We start from the raw sequence: 21930 nt of genomic DNA on the forward strand, positions 1-21930 counted from the left end.
AATGGAAACGCCCGTGTTTTAATACCAAGGGAATTGAACACTAACGCTGGGGTTAACAAGCTCTAAATAAACAAATAAACCTGTAGCACATCGAATTATTTTGCTATTGTTTATTTCCAAACAAGCTTTCACATATGGTTCTCTTTCTATAGGATACCTACGTATATAGCATTTTGTATCTGTATTTTTGAATGTGTCAGGTATTTATTAATGTATGTTAATTTTGATTATGGCATTCATATTCGACCATTTATTTATGTCGGCTTAGTAAATTGATCGAATTATATTTTTCAAGCTTACCAACATAAAATATAATCACAGGATGTCAACGGCTGACATTTTTTATTACGTACCGTCATTATTTACCTTTTTCCCCATTTTTAATTTTTTAACTTCTATCCATCAAATGAATCTTATGTTATTTAGACGAAATACAAAATATTTAACATACGTAAGTACTAGTCATTATTTGTGTCAAATTTTATAGATATTTCAATAATTCTCAAACAAAATAATTATTAGATATAAAATGTTTTAATATACTAAAACAATATTCATTATATTTTCAATTATATATTATCACTAGACGCTTACATAACACTATAAAAGTTGCATTGAAAATATATAAATAATGATATTACAATTTTCAGATACGTTGATATTCAAAACCATAATAAGACTAGACGAACTCCCATCGGGTGATATACCAAATGATAAAGTTCCCAAACGCCCACTTCCTCCACAAATAGAACCACAAAACCACATATATGCTGCGGATATTCTGATGTTCATATAGCATATTGTATAAGTAAATATCAAATCCATCTCTTATGTTTGAGACCAGCATCATCTATGCCCTTTTAAATGAACTTTTCATCGTCCACCAAGACGATTAAAATGATAAATGACATATATTTAGGTTCTAATTATTCTTGGGAATGTGATTTATTGGTAGTAATATAGTTTTGTTTCTCTGAATACGGGGTCGAATCTAAAAGTTCCCATATTTGTATTAATTTCGCGTGCCATGCGTATACAATTGAAGCTATATTTTTATTTATGACCTATGTGTTTTTCAGTCATAATTATAATGTGTATGTTTTTTGAAAGGAAAATAAATAAAACATTTGTTGCTAATGTTGAAAATGACTTAAAAACAATTTTACGTTAAAAATAAAATAAAGTGCAGTTAGTTAAAACAAGTGTTTATTAGTGTTATAAATGTTTTAGTAAGGGTTATGAAGATGTTGAAGATAACGAGAGCGTCAGTCGATATATAAGATGCCATTTGCGTGAATTAATCCGAAAAAAATACCAGAAATGACAAAAAACCACTCCGCAAAATTGCACCATGATATGTCGACAAAAATATTTCATGAAATATTTCAAAAGATGAACCATCACCTGAACAACCGAATTGAATAGTAAACTATTATTCAATTATATAAGTCGCAAATATCTTGACGGGTGGACTACAATGAAATAGTGTCAGACGTAGATACCAGGAGAAGTAACCTAGAGGCAGACTAGAAAAAAATGACTTTTTGAGGAGGATTTGAACAAGATGGAAAGGCCTGGAATTTGTGGATGATTAAAAAAAGACAGGAGCTTGTGGAGAGTGCTAAGTCTTGTTCTGAGATATAGCATAACTAGTAATGATAAGTAACTGTAAAACATAATGTTATAATAGAAATATAGTGGTAGTATACTTAATATACTATAATAATAATAATAAAAAAAAAAAATTCTCTAATAATTTTATAATAATTATTGGAGAAAACTATCATAAATAATTTTCATTATAGGATATTAAAAATTACATATTTGTACAAATCAATACTTTTGTAATGAAACGGCGAATAGCAAAACATTAAGGTCACTGTAACTAATTTGCAGACTCGATATAAATACAAAACAAACATTGGATTATTGACATGGCTCCTTAGCTTGTTCTCCGATAACTTAACGTTTACACTGAGTCTCATGCGAGTTGCCTGATAAGAATTTTCAACTTACAGTAGGATACTGATAAAGGAACTATGTACCAACACGAATATTGTATTTTGACAATGTTTTCAATGGTAGTACTTATATAACTGTGAAGCTATGAATTATTGTCAAACGTATTATTATAAAATTTTGAAAACATTTCTGAGAAAATATATTATAAACAATAGAAAAAATTATTCTTGAAAAAAGTAAGATACCCAACAGGAATCCAACCTGCATCTCTCGGGTTTCGCACCCGTGCATATAGACCCCTATGCTATTTATAAGCATTATACTTAATTGCGACAAATTTTAACTAATGGCTCTCAATACTCTGGCTCTTTCCAAATTGAGTTACTATTGGCGATTGGAATTTGTATTTTAAATCAAATTACTAACCATTACATAACATTAACTTTAATTACTAACTGAAGTCACGGATCACTCCGAGATTTCTTGTTGTAACTTACCTATTTGAACTTGCTAATACTTTTGAATTAACTATTTTTAAGATTTAAAAATGTAACATTCCAATTATTGAACGTACATAGTTTTGAAAATACTTCTGAGAAAATATATTATAATCAATAGAAAAAATCTTTCAGAATCAGAAATAAGAGAGTGTTAAGAGTCATTAGTCAAAATTTGTCGCAATTAAGAATGACGCCTATAGCATAGTGATCTATGTGCATGGGTGCGAAACCCGAGAGATGCAGGTTCGATTCCTGCTGGGTGCAAAAAAGGGTTTTCAAAATTATGTATGTTCAATAATAATAAGAATGTTACATTCTTAAATCTTGTGAATTATTCGTTGAATAAAAAAAATAGTTATTTAAATATTATTGTAATAGAGCATTGAATACAATAATACAAAAACAACGTGGTTTTGCCAGCCACGAGCTACTAACTTGCACCCACCACTTTAGAGACAGCCACTCTGGCATTGTTGAATTTATTTATTAAATTCTAACTTTAAACACTAATTTTTGTACGTACGTTATTTTTTACATCTTTTTGGATGGACAACGTCTACTTGTATCAACTGTTTGATGACTCTTATTATCTACAAAAACAGTTTGTTTTCTGCGGATATATCATGTTACCATAGGTATGACATAAGTTGTCTAAAAAGTATCTAATTTCACATACAGCTAGTAGGCTTTGCATTTTTTTAATATCTGTGATTATACTAAACTTCAAATAAAAACAACTAGACAAGTGTACTTTAGATAAGAGTAAAAATATATAATATGAACTCCTGATTGAGTGAGGTATCTTCCTTGTCAAAATTTAATTAGATTACTACTTTATACTTTCCATTAATATTCAAGTTTACAGTATAGGATATAATACCTACCTTAAAATATTTTATGTATAAAATTTTAATCCAAACATGTCAGAAAAATAATCTATCATTTTTGGTTGCCGTAGAAATTAATTGAAAGAAACCGTAAACACGATGAAAATCATAATTAATTAACATTTTAGTTATATAAGTTAATCTATTTTAAAATCTTGTTTAAATAATATGAAAGTATTAATAATATGTTTTATATCAAATAAAGCATATCCGCTCATTCAAAATATTAATTAACACTTTTATCGTTTCTTTTGGTAGTCCTTACATGAAGTTGGATATCACTCTGAATAACTTCACGTTGATAGACTTAGTAATAACTTGAAAAACATGGACTCAAACCGGTTTCCTTTAGATTTGAATCAATTTACTTTACTAATTTAACCACATACGTATGATGCTAGCTAGGCACCAAAGTAATTAATCGCTTATTATTGGTATCATGATTCAAACCACAAAAGCTAGTCGCCAATATTAACTCGCGAAATCTGTAAAGTTTTTCAGCGTTAAAGATGCGCTAGGCGCGTAACCATCAGTTGGTCATTAGATATAATTAGCATGATATTTAAATGTGGTAATTAATTAGTAATTATCTGAGTACGATAGATACAGGTTTAAGTTTGGAAGTTTGGCGTCATATTTCTTTAATTTTTATGTAATATAATATGCTTATATTTCTGAGGTGTTTTCAAATTAGGTATGTTCAACAAATAATGTTACATTCTCAAACCTTACGAATTATCCATTTGATGAAAAAAATGTTTTGTAAAAATTAAGTTATTTTGCATTAAACCTAAGTTCACGCTTCTGTTACACCAAGATTTATAAACTAGTGCAAAATTATTTTTTAATCGTTGAATCGATAGTTGACTGTTAAAATTGTATATGTAGACCTTTTTTGAACTGAATTCTATTTAATTTACATATTTTAAGAACTTAAGCTAAAGATCTATTAGAAAAATGCAAATAAAACAACACTAATGCAACCAAACCCGACATATTGTTTATTTTTAAACCGCTAATGCATAGCATATCAACTATTTTATATCTACCATTTCAATCAAGCTAATTGTGGACTCGCCGTTGAAGTGTTGTAAAAAAGTTTTTAAAAAATCTCCTAAGTCAGATCTCTTTCGTTTCATAAAATATTCACTACTTCGCAGCAAAAAGTCTCAAAAATAAAATGATTTAAAATCCGACAAAGCTTGAATAATTGTTGTCAACGCCGCGAGAGATCTTCTGTTTTTTTTTATATTTTTTCATTTTCCTTGACTAAACAGCATTAATAATTAAACAACAGACGTCCGGAAATTTAGGCAAATAAATTTCATTCCATCAATCATTGTTTTTTAGAATTTCTTTTGTGCGACACGGTTTCTCTCCAAAGCTAACTTTCAGCGTAACATCACGGCATATATATCTAGACAATCAATCGTAGGTAAAAAAGGATATACCTATAAATAAAACTACTTCTAAAGCCAACTTTGTTTTTCTGTCGACAATACTTTACTATCGCAACAATAGTCACAAAAAGGAAGGAACAACGTCAATTTACAAAACAAAAAACAATCAAATACGGAAGACTGATTTACTTGTTTTGTTTAATTTACTTGGAGAAAGACAAACATGATATATTTCACTGATACGTATTATATATCTTATTATATTGAACGGATTACTTACGCTATGTGTGTATCAGATAACATCTATGTGCGGCTAAATATTTTACCAACGTATACGTAGTGTAAATGAAAACTTTCTTTCCTGCTGATGTTGATATGTGTATCCTGATAATAATATAAGACATTGGTAGTATCAGTAAGTTGTTTTTCTCTCAAGGTAAAGAAGTAACCTGTCATAAATGATTCCGCATGGGATGACAATAGCTATGTTAAACTAAATTACTCCACCTTTTACTTATTTGATGATATTGTGTTGAGGTACTACGTAGGTTTTGTATTATGAAAGTTATTCCCCAGGAAAATACTAAAATAATTTAAAAAAAATACACTTCATGAGTGTTACAAGCGTATAACAACTTATATAATAAAATAATATAGTATGTATATTATGAACGATTATAAAAAAATCTAAAATAATAACAGGCCACTAAATTACTTATGGTGTTATGTTTCAATAAGGTATATTTATTTCAATAATAATACTTATATCTTGCAATCTAACTTCACTTAAAAGAAGTGTTCTAAAAAGATTGTGTTAATTCTTCTATATAACCAGTGATGGAAGTTTCCAGGTAAATGAAATATATACAATAGCATGCGATGTGACATAGGTCGCTAAGCAAATGAAACAGCAATGGTCTGCACATGCTGCTAGGATAATTAATAGACAACTTATGGACAAATTCCGTCGTACAGTGGTACCAAAAAAACAGTAAATGACCACTGATACATTTTGAAACTCGCTGGATAAACTAACTCATGAAGTTCGATGGATGTAGATGAGATAACTACTAACTACGGACCAAGAAGAGTTAAAGAAACTAATGGGGCTTCTCCAGCAGTCAATTGACCCCAGCTGATGATAGTCCACAATCTATTTTCAATGAAATGTTATTTATTTTCTAATGAATAGATAGGCAATCTATTTTTCAATAATGCACCCACCTATACAATAGTTGCATATAACTATAGCTGATTATGCAGTCTTAAACTGTAGAATTAGGTAGAAGTTTATTCATAAATATTTTTATTACCAAAAATCTTGAATAAAACCTCGAGTCGGAATGCCATTTGTTGTAGGTATATTGCATTGAAGAATTGTAGATACAGTAACAAACTGAAACTTGTTTATCTGATTTTAATATGAAAAAACCGAAGTCTTTATCTAAAGAAAAAATGTTTTCTTCAAGACTTATTTCATATATTATATTATTACAGTAGTGACAAATAAAAACATTTTCCACTTTAAAATATTAAGAATTACCTAAAGTATCCAGATTTGCACGAGATCACTTTATTGATTAATATACATATTTTATATTATTTAATAAAACAATAATAATTACATTCTTCAATATTAAAATATCTGTATCTTGGCAAACATGTCAAAATGAAAATAATTCTGACAGCTAAGTCAAACAAAAGAAATTATAATCGAATCCAAAATTTTCAAACTTAACCTGTCGTGAAAATTCAAAATCGAATTGGCAGGAAAGGTAAGTAATTTGAACAAACAAACTTTGTATTTTTTATATATAGATGTCATTTTTGAGGTCAAGTGGAAAATGGAAATTAAATAGACATATTTTGACTATTGTACCTATATAGAAAAGCATAGTTATGATCAAACTCAAGTTATTTTATTAAGTATTTTGTATTTTTTTTTTTTAATAAGTTGAACAGAATTTTATTCTGTAATGTAGGTACATACTCGTACTTATATTTTATTTACGTCTTTATGTATTATAAAGATATCAATTTAAAACAAAAAGCTTTAGTCTCCTGAGACTAACTAAAACCAACGTTATTTGAATTTGTATCACAGCAGAAATACTGATATATATAATATAAGAGTAAGTATCCTTCTCAAAGGTCGTATAGTTTTTTGAGTTTAACTTTCCACTTGATGCGAGTTTTTTGTCCTCTCCCTCGAGTCAATAAACTACCTACCGCTCCGCCCCATGTGACTTCCATACGGCACTTTTATTTTTGAGTAACATAATATATGTTAAATGACTCAGGGAATATTACTTTAATTCTGTACACTCAAATTGACAGATCATGAAAATTTTCAAAGAAAAATTAATGGCGTACAGTTTGCGTAAGTAAGATAGTCATAACGTAAAATGTGTATAACTTTACTTATTTACTAATAATATATTGTGTTACTAGTGCCAATGTATGCATGTAAAACTTAAACCTTAAAGGCCCAAGAATCAAGATGCTGTGTGATGATTGAAAGTAAAGAATTAGGGGTATCTTTCTGAGCATGTCTACTTTAATTAATCTATTGACTTAGGTAATAGAGACGTAAATTATCTAATTATGATGGTTGTCTTTCCTTATCTAAGAAATTAACATTTAATGATCACATTAATACAAAACTATTTTTTTAAACTATATAACAAATTTACAAATAGGTAATGTCATACAATATTTACTTTTTATTGACGTTTTGAACTGTAGTAATATTAATATTAATATAGTAGTAATAGCGACTTTCGTGATAGCCAAGCTACTACGCGTTATGATTATAATGTCATAGGTATCCGGTTCAAATCCCGGATCTGGCAATTTTTCAAGTCACTAACATAATTATACTTCTCTTAAAATTAAACATTGTCAAGAAACTTCTTCGCGAGGCGGCCAATATTCACATAGGATTATTTAGTGATAATTTAAAAAAGTAGTACTGTGATATTTTAATTATTTATTTATCCGATTAATAATTAATAGTATGAGACTTGTGAAAATAATATTTTTTCTTCTACATATTATATAAAATATAGTAATACTAAATACGATATTCTGAAAGCGAGCCCTACAGTCGAAAAACAATTTTCATTCCACCTAACAAACAAAATATAATAATACTAAAAAATATTCCGCATAATTTTAAACTCTTTTGTTGCGTGCTTTAGCTGGGCTAGGGCGCTCTAAGACCATGGGGGGCACAGGCGCGTGGCTTTGTGGTAATCCGCCACTACTAGTGGTAAAAAACAAACTTTTGTAAATCTACAGCTTCTAGTTAGAGATCTAGTTGGGTGAGAGATGAAATTCTACCACTAGCCTAATCTATAATTTTATTTCATTAATAAGTATAATATGTTAATTTCATTAAAAACACTTTGTATTTCAAAAACTCAGTTTATAAAACAGTTTTTTACGAGAAATGATATTATAAACAGTAAAATTTCAATGAATATTACATTATTAATGTTGGCGTTTTAATTTTATAATAAATATTTTAAATCTACGGTTTATCTAAAAGTCAACTGAATTCGTTGTTGTTAGTTTAATATTACAATTGATAAATTTCCCTTACCAATCTTCAGCGTAACATATTAAGTGCTTTCACAAAATAAAGTTTATAGTAACAGGGTAATAATTGTTAGCCCTTCATTTAACCTGGAGGTTAGCAAATGACATGTAAAAGTTAATTACAAGTGTAAAAACGATTTAGAATTTTTCATGAGCTATAATATTATATATATATTGATAACAGTTGTATGTATTTTATAATAAATAGTCCAACCGTATTGTGAAATCCGATTGATTTTTCTTTTCTAGATTTTTATCCACCAAGGTGTTTAAATTTCCTAGCTCCATAACTCTTTCCTTAGTACAGCAATTCTATTCCAATAATACATGTAGCAATATGAAAGGAAGAAAAAAATATTGGTTGATGTGGAACACTAGACTTTTCATGAATTCCAGAAACCCGCACGCCCGCTGGCTTAAAATAGCTATCCTGAAATAGTATACGTTAATAAAGCAATTGTTTTCTTGGTGGTTTTTTGACAAGTTTTAAAAATATGCTAGTTTTATATTCAATATCAATCTTTTTAAAATATCTTTATATCCCCATAAATTTGTGACGCGAACATAAGTTGTAATATATTGGGATCAGCAAAGGATTAAAAAAATAATCAAAAGGTACCTAACATTATGATTTTTATCTGACGGAGAATTCAAACTTGCAACCAAAATGCCGAGTCCATTTAAAAGACATAATTAGAAATTCAGTGAACAGTGAAACATTTAATATAATAGATAAGAAGTCACCAAATCTGTAAAATAAATTGAATGAATCTTATTTTTTTTTTCATATTTTTTCGGTGATATCATGTGGAAATGATAGTAGACTAGCCCAATTTTGGATTTTTGTATAAAATAAAACGACCGCCATATATTATAATGAGCGTAATGAAATAAATCTTATATTAAATAATTGTATTTTCATATTATAAGATTAAGCTATTGATATTTATTACGATAATGTAATGTAAGTTTTTGGTCACCATAAAATGCCACATATTCTTAGAAAATTGTGACGTAAAAAGATTTAAAATGTCCTAACAATTTACCACACACAATATTTTCTCGAATATTTTAATACTTGGCAAATGATAATGGTAAGTATCTGTATTCGACAATATCTTCTAATTGTAGGTATTTATATACTCCAAAAAAATCCCAGTTAAATAAACTATTATCTTATTTTTATTTATCAATATCATTATAAATATATAACACATTTAAAATTAATTAAAATGTTCAATGAAAACATTAAAAACTTGTAACATTTTATTTATTTTATTATCTCTCTTTTATTGTAACTCTCAGTTATATATATATTTAAATCACATTATATTTATTACCATACGTAAGCGATGGCTTTGGAAATCTTCTTTTTATCCACCGCTTTACTGATATAATATATTAAAGTACCAATAAATGAATTCGTATCCAAAAAAATGGATGGCGATCAAACGGTTCGGTTGGTATTCACTGATTTATGCAATATGATTATATTTGCGATACAAATCTTATACCATTGAATGTGCCCTATCAAAATTAGTAATATTCTCTTGGTTAATGGACTTATCAGTCGTAAATCTTGATATGTATCGGAGGCTTATGCAGACAATTCAACCTTCACGATGTACACGGGCATTAACAATAGCAATCAGTTATCTCAATTAGTTTCATATAAAGCAAGTACTATTTGCAATTTATCATGTACCAAAAAATCCTACTATAATATCACAAATTATTATTATATGCGTTTTTTGCATATTATATAATTAGATATCGCGACAGATTTTGACGGTTTAAATATTTTGAACTGAACTCTGTTTCTGAAAGAAAAATATCTGAACTAACGAAAACTCACTCCTAATACAACTTTAGAGGGCACTTGACATTCCTTACGTGACTGCAGTGATTCCCAACTGGGCTTCTGCAGATCCCCGGGGCTCCGCGTGATCTGTCAGGACCTCGGCGAGAATTCGTAAAAAGCTCACCCAAACGCTAGGTACACCTTGAAAACTTTTTTGGTAATAAGATAAAAATAAGCTTTAACATGATCTGAATTTAAGCAATACAGTACCTATTTAGAAATTTGAGCCTGTTTAGGTTTAGATATCAGATCATTAATATGATTATACTTTGGGGGGAAAAAATTAGCACCGCATAACCAGTAACATACCGTACGGATAGGTTGTGTGTTCAAGACATTCTAATAGGGCAGAAAATTAAGGTAGAATACGAATAATACAGCTTTTTATGGTAAATTACGTGAAGATTACAAATTTTTCACCTGCTGAACTTAATATCCGGTAAATATTTATATGTAATCTTAAAGGTGTTATATGCATATATATATATATATATATCTGTTTTCGATAGCAACACATACATTGCAGTAGGTTATGAATATATATAACATTTGAGACTAAAATTGTAAGAAGTGGCCTTTTGACTCGGTGACTGTATGCTTGGATATTTCACTGGCTACCTATTAATTAGCATGGTCATTTTGTAATATATTACCCTGCACCTGTAAGTCAAGTAGGGGTTCAGCGAGATTTTTTTTAATTCTCAAGGGCTCCGCTAATCACAAAAGGTTAGGAATCACTGCTATACAGTATACCCTCGAGGAAAAATTAAGTTACGATGGTAATACGATATGGTATAGTATCATATTCCATATATAATATGAACTCACAACTATGTTGTCATGGTATATAAAATAAATCTAGCTTACATCTTTATTGCGCTAAATTTTATAATTCATTCAATTTCAAAGTAAAATTAATGCGTACCTATTTACATACCTTTTTCTTAAAGGGTATGTGTAGGTATACTATGTAATACAATCTTCATGATTCATTCCTTCAAAAGAATTTTATTCTTGGCATATCAAGAAAACCTTTTACAGTATAAAATACTACGTACAAATCTTCCTAAAGAGTTTAATGTGCCAACTTTCAAACGGCGATTAACACTTTTGGTATCTAACCCAAAGTTTTATCGTACAACCACAGTTTCCATTTGATTTTGTTCTTATATAACCAACTTTGAAAAATAATATATCTTCGTAATATATTATAAATACATACACACTTTATTCGTCAAACTGTTGTGTTATATTATAAAACGTTATGTTACTCACACTTTTTCAGTTTGAATTAAACTGAAGAATAACAGAATAATTTTCTTAAGTACTTCATATATTATTCTGTTTTCTTTTCATCAGTTCAAATTATCGGAAAGATTAAATTTCTTTCCGCTAAAAAAACATTATTAAACTCATACAAAGCTCATTTGGATAACATAGAGCTTCCATCATTTTAACACGGTTTACAAGAAAGCTTTACATTTTCACAGCACTTTATAATAAAATGAACCTAGAACCACAGTTGCCTGGGATAATGGATTATTAAAATAACAAAAAATACCTTAAATTATAAATAATTTTGTAATTTATTAATTTACTCTATTATCATTTTATAAAAGCATCTAGGTATATAAACCGAAAAAAATAATTTATCCCGTTAATTAAATGCAGTCTTATTTTTGGTACGTATTTCTTGATTTATTTTTAGTTAAAACAGTAATTACGTGACAACTTTTAAATACTTGAATTTACTATATTGGGCCTATATACCTGTAAATCTATTGATTTTTGACTTGTCACTGTATCATTTTACAAAAAGTATTGAATAGAAAATAAATATTAAAACCACAGAAAATTATTATAATATTACTAGTATTAAGCTGTGGTGAAGTGATAATTCTTAATTTAAATATTTTTCACCAAATTATCAACATCAATATTTCAGTTTTAAAATTGAATGAATAATAATTATTTATGAAATATGTGAGTATGTAATTTTTTTTATTATCTTCATTTCTTTACTATACTTAACACTATATCTCACTAGATTTTGATATTATTGTTATCTAAATAGAACGGGTTTTATTTGAATTTTGATCAGTAATTAAATTTATCGAGTAAAAAAACTGATCATTAATCATTGTTGTGACTTTTAGAGCGGCATACCGTTTTTAATGGACGAAAATGCATTAATCTTATAAAAAAATATTTCAAAATTTTCCGTCAAAAATAATATATTACTTGTCCACACGTAATAAAAACGAAACATTTTTTACATGACGTAATATTATATTTTTTTCAATCGTTAAATTACACCAAAACGGATACGTCACAAATTGCCTGCGTTTACCGAAAGTGCTCTGAAAAAATTCAATATGTACCCTTCATGAAATATTTCAAACCCCTGTGGTAAATTATTAATAATGGGATGACACATAATGATAACTGAAAATTGTATCAGAAATGTACATCATCAAATAAACTTTTAGTAATATATCAATAAATTTCATAATCACCGAGTTTAATAAAATTTATAATAATATACTTGCTTGTGATAAATCCATGTCAAATTGTCAATATTTTAAGATGAATATATTATTTTAAATATTATGTAGTACCTAGCTACAAAATTATTTTATTTATTATGTATATATCAACACTACAATAGTATTATAAAGTTAATATAATATAATAACTGGGCAGAGAAATTGAGAAAAGGTAAATATAAGAACACTAATAATTTCTGCTATCGGCATAGTTTTACATACAATAAAGAGTGCCGAGGGCTGCTTACCTCTTGTGGAAATATAAAAAGTAGTCCTCCTCTAATACCATTTGTAACATCACACTAAGATTCATGGAGTAATAAGTATTTGGAAATGGCACGTATTTATTGCAAGAAATACCACAATAATTGTAAGAAAAGAACAAAAATCCAAGATAATAAAATAGTAAAGTGCATTAGGTCGTCAATAGACATCTACTGATTTTAGAAATAGCTACTCACGATTGCCTAAATAAATTAGATATATACCTACATATACATTTTGTGTTGATTCATAAGGTTTGGTCTAAAGCACTTAGATAATATTAAGAAGCAGAATATTCGATGAAAAATCAGATTCAATAATGTACTGTTTTCAGAAAATCAGTGTAAAAATATTATGTACAAAAATAACTTGTATTTTTGGCTAACTACGCGAACCCAACCGCCAAGATATCATATTTTACATTTTTATGCAGAAAATTAAACAGTAATTCCTCAAAAGGTGTTCTTAACTACCCAACCAATAATTAATCTATGTTGTTTTACACCTGAATGCAATTTGTTAATGTACTCGTACCTACATAATAATCTTTATTATAATATAAATTTTGTGAAAATAAGAAGAGTTATTAAATATCGTCATTGTTACAATACTTCAAATATCTAATTAAATAAAAATTATAATCATTGTAAGACAAAAAGTGTCTATTTTATATAAAAATAATTAGTTTAATTTCACAATTAATAAAAAAAATATTCAAAATAAACATGTCTATGCTAGTGCCATTGAACAACACTAATTAATTGTTTTTGAGATTTACTATTTTTTCGGAATTTGGATATGCTAAAGTAGACGACAAAACATAAGCTGTATTTAATTAAATGAAATATAGAATAATTACTAAAGTTTTCAGCTCCGGGATCTCGGTTTATTTTGTGATCCTAAAATCCTGAGATCAAAAATTGTGAAATGCTGGGATTTCAGGATTCGTAGTTTAACAAATTAATTTATTGCTTTCATTCGTAAGTATTTTATAATTAGACTTTGCTTACCCAAAAAGGTGTAAGTGAAAAATTTTCAAATTTATATGCGAAAAAAATACAAAATAAATTTATTGCTTTCATAATAAAATGCCCATCATCAATAATTGCTCTCCATCAATAGTTCTAACTTCGTCACGGAATAACTCTAACTGATGAACATTTAGAATGCTAACGATGATACTCTAAATAATACAACCCCATATCTCATCATTACATCATTACGTCCCTAATGCATTTTGGCTCACCACCGTTGAAGTAAAATCTAATAGTATGAACTTTATAAATATAAATCAAAAACAGGAAACAAAATACTATATTAAAATTTTGTAAATGTTCATAAATTTAATAAGGATTGTAGGTTGAAGATTATTTTAAGATTTCTCAAAAACTTCTTTCAATTCTTCCTTTTTTAACATTATAATGGGCTATGAGACCCAGCCTTTGAGAAATTTACATAAATACAAACATTAATAATTAATGTTATTCAAAATATTGATTTAAAATACAAAAACCGATTTTCAATAAGTAATGCAATTTAGAAAGCGCTTTAGAGATTATTGTAAAAATCATTAGTTAAAATTATCGCAATTACATAGAAGACGTACAACTTAATGGTCAGTACACATGGGTATCAATCCCAGGAGGTGCGGGTTCACATCCTGTCGTGTGTCGTATTTTTTCCAAAGGTTTTTTTTCTAGTTCAGAAGTTCAAATTATGTGTGAGAACTATTTTTATTTTTTTCCAGTCAATCAAAAATGTTTGTAAATATAAGTAAGTATGATTTTTTATATTTAATTTGTAATACAAATATCGAAAAAAAATATTTTGATAAATCGCCGAATTTCGGAAAAAAATAATAAAGAGATATCGTTCACTTTTTAAATAATCCATCTAACTAAATGACAATAAACCGTACTCAATAAAATAATGTATTCCCTACTCTTTTACTTCATTTAAAAAGTTTAAGTATAACAAAGAATATGTTCAAAAGGTTATATTGGTCCGATATTTTAATAACAAACCCTCAAGAAATTAATGCAATCAACAAAGGGCGTCGAATTTTTCTGTTTGCTAATTACTTTTTTATTTCTTTAATTACATTTATGGTAATTAAAGCAAAACAGTATCTATTTTTTTTATTTCAGAAACGTTCTTCAACCAGTTTTCAACCAATCTGGCGCTAAAATTGGTTTTAATTGCGAATCTGATTTCATTTTATTGTGGTCATTAAAATGACAAAGCCAACATCGTTTATTTTTATTACGTACCATTTCGGTTATAGTTTGTGTAGTCTAATTAACTTCGAAATAATTGTATATCAAAGATTCTGACTTACCTAGAGAGATCTTTTTATATTGCAATATATACAAGAGAGAGTTCTACTACGATTTTATTGTTGTTTAACTTTTAACTAGAAGAAAAACTATTCTCTGCATTATATTGACACTTCAAAATATGGTGATAGACTCTAGGCTACCCAAACTGTGGTACGTGATCCCCTGATGGTACGCGAATGACTTGAAGTGGTACCTACGCGTTCGAACTTTTATAAGTAACTTGTCAATGATTCCGAATCAACAATGCAGTGTTGCCAACTAACCTATAATTTTAATTTGCATTCTGTTTACGATAAGAAAAATGTATAGGACGCCCAAAATACTGTAATTTTAAATAATTTTGAGAGTCGAATATTATTTTGTAAAAAAAAAAAAGTTCATTAACCTATGACTCTCTCAAAGGATTTCTTTCAATTCGCGACTTGGAAATGTAGAAAAACTAAACTCGAATCTGATGTGAAAAAAATTGTGGGGTAATCTAGTCAAATTTATGTATATGCCGTGTACTAAAATAATAGTGGCATCAGTGTTTAAAATAACATTTTTAGGCTTATTACCAACTCAAATATAATATATTTTTATTTCAGCGTAGCCTGGCATATAAATTTTAGAACACTATAGAGTAAAACTTGACAAAAAATAAATGCGAAATTGCTTTTTAACCATTAGCCTTAGAAACCGGTTTCCATAGTTACTGTAATAATATAATAATTGAGGCTCCTTCTTCATAAAAGAATGTTTTGTATGTTGTATGTACAGTATTTAAGGAATAATGTCCGTAATTTATTACAAAAACATATTCGGTAGAACGTAAAAAGGCAGAAATTTTCATATCATTATTATGCTGGAAATTTATACGTGCTACATTTGATACAAACTCTAACGCATAAAAAAATCATTAACATGTAAACCTTAACACGTTCTAAAAAATACATATGAGTTGAATATGTAGATTTAACCTGGGCAATATAGATGTTCTATTGCAAATGAATGATTACAATGTGGAGTATTGAGCAACTTTTTGTTTATTCTAGGCGGCATACTTAATTATTTTATTGCCATTGGGGAAAAAACGTTTTCCCAAATTGATAGGGCATTAACTTTGGAATAATAATATACTTAGGTTATTGGCTTTGATGAAAAATCAATAAATCGATACAATAAAAGATTCCCAATGACATTGAAAGTTCACGAAGTGCAAAAAACCAGTTGCGATCACTATCATATTATTATGGAGGTCATTTTTTTGTTTCGTCTATTGGAAAAAACAATTAAAAATAAAATGTTGTTAAGTGAATATTTTATAGTAAAATTATACCTACCTTTAAAAAATATACCATTTTTTTAAATATGTAATTGCGTGATTAATTCAATCTACAACAACCCCTTTAAATCTCATGCCTGATACCACGCACCACTAAACTGATTTATATGTTTTACTCACATAAGTTAAATTCACTATAGTTTGATAAACCCAAGTTTCATCACTTCATACCAAAGATGCCTTGAATATTGGTTGTGTACGTTATGAGAAATAACTTCCTTCTCTGTATTATGTTCCACTGCTTTAGAAGTAGTGGAATTCTTTGGGAAATCAATCAATTTCATGAATAGCTTATCTGAGAGTATCTTAAATATAGTAGCCACTAAGCTATCTAACTATCAAGCACTGATAATTCATAAAACATTTAAAAATGTATGAACGTTAACATTATATTTGTCGCAATCACTAACAATTGATTTAATGTACGGCAGATGATATATAATAACTGTAAACTTTCAGCTCTCGCGATTCTTGAATCGAAGATTGATCACGATAGTTTGCTTCCCGAGGGTATTCTTATTTCAAAAACAAAAGAAAGCACTGATTTTAATTATTATAAAAAACAGCTTTTTTTAAATTTCAATAATAATAACTTTGACGTAATATTTAAGTAAGAGTACAATATTGAGGTGCCATATGGGTAATTGTAATGCCTTTGCGAGTAAATTTTAAAACCTCCATTTAATAAATTGTATTGACAATCCTCATTTTAAATAATCAATATACATATAAAAACATTAGGAATATATTTTCAGCTTCAGTAGTTGCAAAATGACTATATCTAAATCTAGTTATCGTGCGTTTCAATCCCACGTCTAACATACATACATACAATTAAATCTGTGTTTTTTTATCCATACGAGATAGTTATAGGTTTAAAGAGCCAACAACTAACACTCATAAGATATCTTCTCCACTCTGTGTAGGTTCATATTCTCCACAATGGAATAAAAACAATGTAACTTATATAATTCTGTTAAGAATTTAAGTAAACTTGAAAATTGTACATCAGCCATATCAGCGTCACTGGCTACTAAGAGAGACAAAACGATCAGTAAAACGATGTCTCACAATAAAGTGAGGCAACATGTATGTATTATTTCTATATGAGATTACTCTAAGAATCATGTCTCTTGACTAATATGTTGACTATACTTTTTGCTTTATAATAGTGTACCATAAAAAGAATTAAAATATCTTAAGTTAGGTACCATAAACATAAATAAGTATATTTGGATAACTTAATAATATTTTAAAATGGTCAATACGGCCTAGCTATCTAAATTGTTTGTTTTTTTTATTAAAAATGGAAGCTGTTTAACTTCATATTATTTTGATATCATTACTAAAATATAAGGAAGTATATAGTTTTTTTCATGTAATTTATTCTGTGTCCCTTTCAATACTGACTGTCCATCTTATAAGAGACAAAGAGATATTAATTTTATATGCCTTAAAATCAACCAACCATTGAATGTCTTTATAATAAAAATGTTTATAATCATGATAGTTGAGAAAGTAACTTTCCTTCTATTAATATAAAAAATAACTACCAATTTAACCACAGCTATTCAGATGGAAGTCTAGATTTTTTTTTAAATATAAATAGAACCTAAATTAGCGGTGAATCAGAAGATAAAAATGGGTATAAGAAACTATCCATAGATTTTTATAGTTTATTGTGTATATTTGTAATTTAAGACATTTTTAAAACAGTTATGTAATTATTGAGAACAGATTTTTGGGTTAACGGTCAAGTTCTGGCAGAATTTTATTATGTTAAACTAAAAAATGTATAATAATAATTAATCCATATCATTATTTAACGATCAGAATTGAATTTGTTTCCTTAATATAACATAGTTATATCTATTGCTATAAAAGTACTTTGATTATATATTTTAATAAACTATTTCTTTTATTCAACGAAAAAGATACAAGATTTGAGAATAAAACATTCTATATATACTGCATATACCTAATTTGAAAACATGTCATTTATAATTATACACACCAGAAAAAAACATTTTGTAGAAAAAATACAACATCCGACGGGACTTCAATCTGTACCTGCTGGATTCGCGCCAGTATGCTTTTCCAATTAAGCTACGGGAATCTTACTGAACTACGATGATTTTAACTAGTAATTATTATATTAAATGCTTATCGAATTGCGTTATTCTAGTGTGTATGCATGAGATGTTTTCAAATTATGTATATGATTATATAATTATTATTGAATATGATAATATGGATTTAGTTTATTTTTAATTCTCTCTCAAATGGACGATGTTGGCCCTGATTTATATTGGATTATGTGAATTAAGTAGGAATATTTTATTTTATTTAAATCGATAGTCATTTTTTGTTACTAACTAAACTGTGCATATCTTAATATTTGTAAATGTGTATTTTTTGTTATAAGTTTCAATTTATTTCAAATGCATTAGTAGTCGGAGCATGAATAAATCAACATTGTTATAATATACTTCAACGCAGCAATGTCAAGTGACAGCCATTTTTATTTTCTGCGTAGCATATAGTTACATTGGTATGAGAATGCGTAGATATAAAGTGTCCATAAAACAATTATATGTGAAATAAAACTGTTTACCAATAGTTAATGGGAACATTAGATGGTTTTATAACAAGTAAATTTTATTCGAAATGTTACATTGCAAATGTATTGTCGTAAGTTAATTTAGAATTTATAAGTAAGAAAGCTCTTACTCTACTATTATAAACTGTTCAAGATAATGATGCCAATATTGTTATAAAATAATAAATGCTATATAATAATATTATATTAAGTATATTTTTTTACTGTAATATGTTTAAAATATATATATATATAAAATATATTCATAAATCTTGTTTTTTTTTAATAGTTGATATTTTGATATTTTTTCTTTCGCTTATTTAATTTTTAAAAAATAATAGCGACTTTTTTAATAAAAAATGATAAAATATATTCAATACTTACAAGAGGGATGTTTCAACTGACATTTACAAAAATATTTATAGTTAATCACTCAGTTTTAAAAGCACTTAAATTAAAGCACGTTAATATTGTGTTAAAAACATATTTTTTAAATTGTATAACCGAAACCAACAAAAAATCTTTTCGGGTAAGGTTTCATTTTTAGCTTCACTTATACCAAACATTTCGAATTCTGTTGTTTGAGTTACCAATGTTTTTTTTTTTTCAAAAATACGCAATTAAATACTTTCAAAGGCTTCCCATTGCTTCACATATAATTGATGTAATACTATCGAATGCAATCATATTATATTCCTATTTAGTAAGAATAACAAGTAACTTTTAAATTATATACCTAGTTCATTATTTTTACTTAATCATTTTTACAGTACACTTTTATATTGTAGCTACCCCACAACTAACTCCAAACATAATGCGTTGGAAACGCATCTAAAACTCACATAAATTTAACATGTATGCTCACAGGTAGCGAATGCACTTATACCCGGAGCTTTAGGTTTCGTAGCATAGGCGCCGCGACGTCCCTTTGAACCGCGTCGGCGTCGGTTCGTGCGGACCGCCAGATATTTCAACGAGCACTGCTCAAGTTTTCCTGTTAGACAAGTTGTAATGCCTGATAATGGAAACGCTAGACTTTTTTTAGTGCGCGCGCATTTATCTTTGCTATTTTCCATTTGATTCATTATTATAATGACTAGTATAATATTCTAATATTTGTATACTATACTAAATGTAAATATATAGTATTTCGAAAATTACTACATTTCAAATATATTTTAATGTCAAATCTATTAATTAAATTAAACAAAAAGTAGTATTTAATCTACGTTATCTTATTGAAGGTAGATAATTAAATAATAAAACTATGAATAAACAATTTTATTATACAGTTAAATACGAGTAATTGTGTAGATGGGGTGCTATATAATTATAATATTATCTACTCAGTTTTATATTGAATTATTTTATTAAGAATTGGCAGTAACAGCATAAATATGAAAAATATATTTAACTTTACCATAAAATGTACATTGGGTAATCCTGGGTCTGAAAAGTACACATCTTGTTTTTCAATTTGTGTGTGAGTCAGGGTATGGACCTAATAGGTTGAGCAAGTGGCTGACATCCATTTCTCGTAAAAAAACAAAATCTTTTAATACAAACCTCTACTCTGTGGAGGCCCATATGATCCTATTAGAATCGGACATGGTCGAAAAAAAAATTATCTAAATATAAGTGATAAAGTAAATATATATATATTATGTAAATACGTAGTTAAGTTAAATTTAATTACATTGATAAATCCAAAATAATATATCTTGATTTACGTAATTTTAATAAAATACCTTTATATACTATATAAATTATATGAATTCTGGCGTTTTCTCAAATGTACCTTTTAACAGCTCTTTTTTTTAAATACGTATATGAGATGCTGGCACGGATAAGGAATAAAAGTGATTTACACAATTGATAGTAAATTATGATGATATGATTGTATATAGATAAAATCAAGTATTTATTATAATATTTAATGGCAAATTAAACGAAAATTATCGATAAATTACGTAAGTAATAAATAATTCAAAATATTTTAAACCATTTTTTTTCAATCAAAGGTGCTTTTGATACTCAGGTACGAAAAAATGTTTACGTATATTACTATTTACAGATTTTTTCATATTAATCTAGTGGCGTTCAAACGCTTTATATCTCAAACCCATTAACAGATCATAAACATTCAATCAACACTGTACAAACGTGATTTCACCGAAAACATTACAAAGCATTAGGGATTTGAAAGCACGTATATGTTATTCGTATTTACTAATAGACGCTATAATAAAATAGAATTGTATTGTGTAAATAGAAAACATTAATTTTACCACCTAACATAAATTATTTACTAACTGTAATATTGTAATAGAGATGAAGCATTCACTTGTCCAAATGATATAAATTATTTGGATACACCAGGTAGGTAATTCTTTTGTTCTTCATAATTCAGAAAAATTTAATTAATAGCTGTACATTTTTACCACATCTCAAATCGATTAAAATAAGAACATGGTTCTTAAATTTATTAATAACTAGCTGACCCGGCGAACTTCGTACCGCCTCAGAATCACTAATCTTGTGTTAACTTATTAGCTGAATTAAAATACTCAAAATGAATTAAGATCAATAAATGTGCAAAAATCAAATCAAAATGAAATAGATTACATAGTTTTGGTTGGTTCAGATTT

General features: G+C 27.8%; 1 protein-coding gene across 1 annotated transcript in view; it reads right to left on the bottom strand.

Moving 5' to 3' along the window:
* Positions 1-20264, bottom strand: part of LOC147068189 (RYamide receptor-like) — an 88642-nt gene extending 68378 nt beyond the window's left edge. The window contains exon 1 of the mRNA XM_085952149.1: positions 19667-20264. The gene's annotated coding sequence lies outside the window, so the exon portion shown is untranslated. The remainder of the gene's footprint in view (positions 1-19666) is intronic.
* Positions 20265-21930: the final 1666 nt, after the last annotated feature.

Source organism: Rhyacophila brunnea, unplaced genomic scaffold (assembly GCF_057557595.1).
Source record: "Rhyacophila brunnea isolate RB1 unplaced genomic scaffold, BYU_Rbru_1.0 scaffold_3, whole genome shotgun sequence".
Lineage (NCBI taxonomy): Eukaryota > Metazoa > Arthropoda > Insecta > Trichoptera > Rhyacophilidae > Rhyacophila > Rhyacophila brunnea.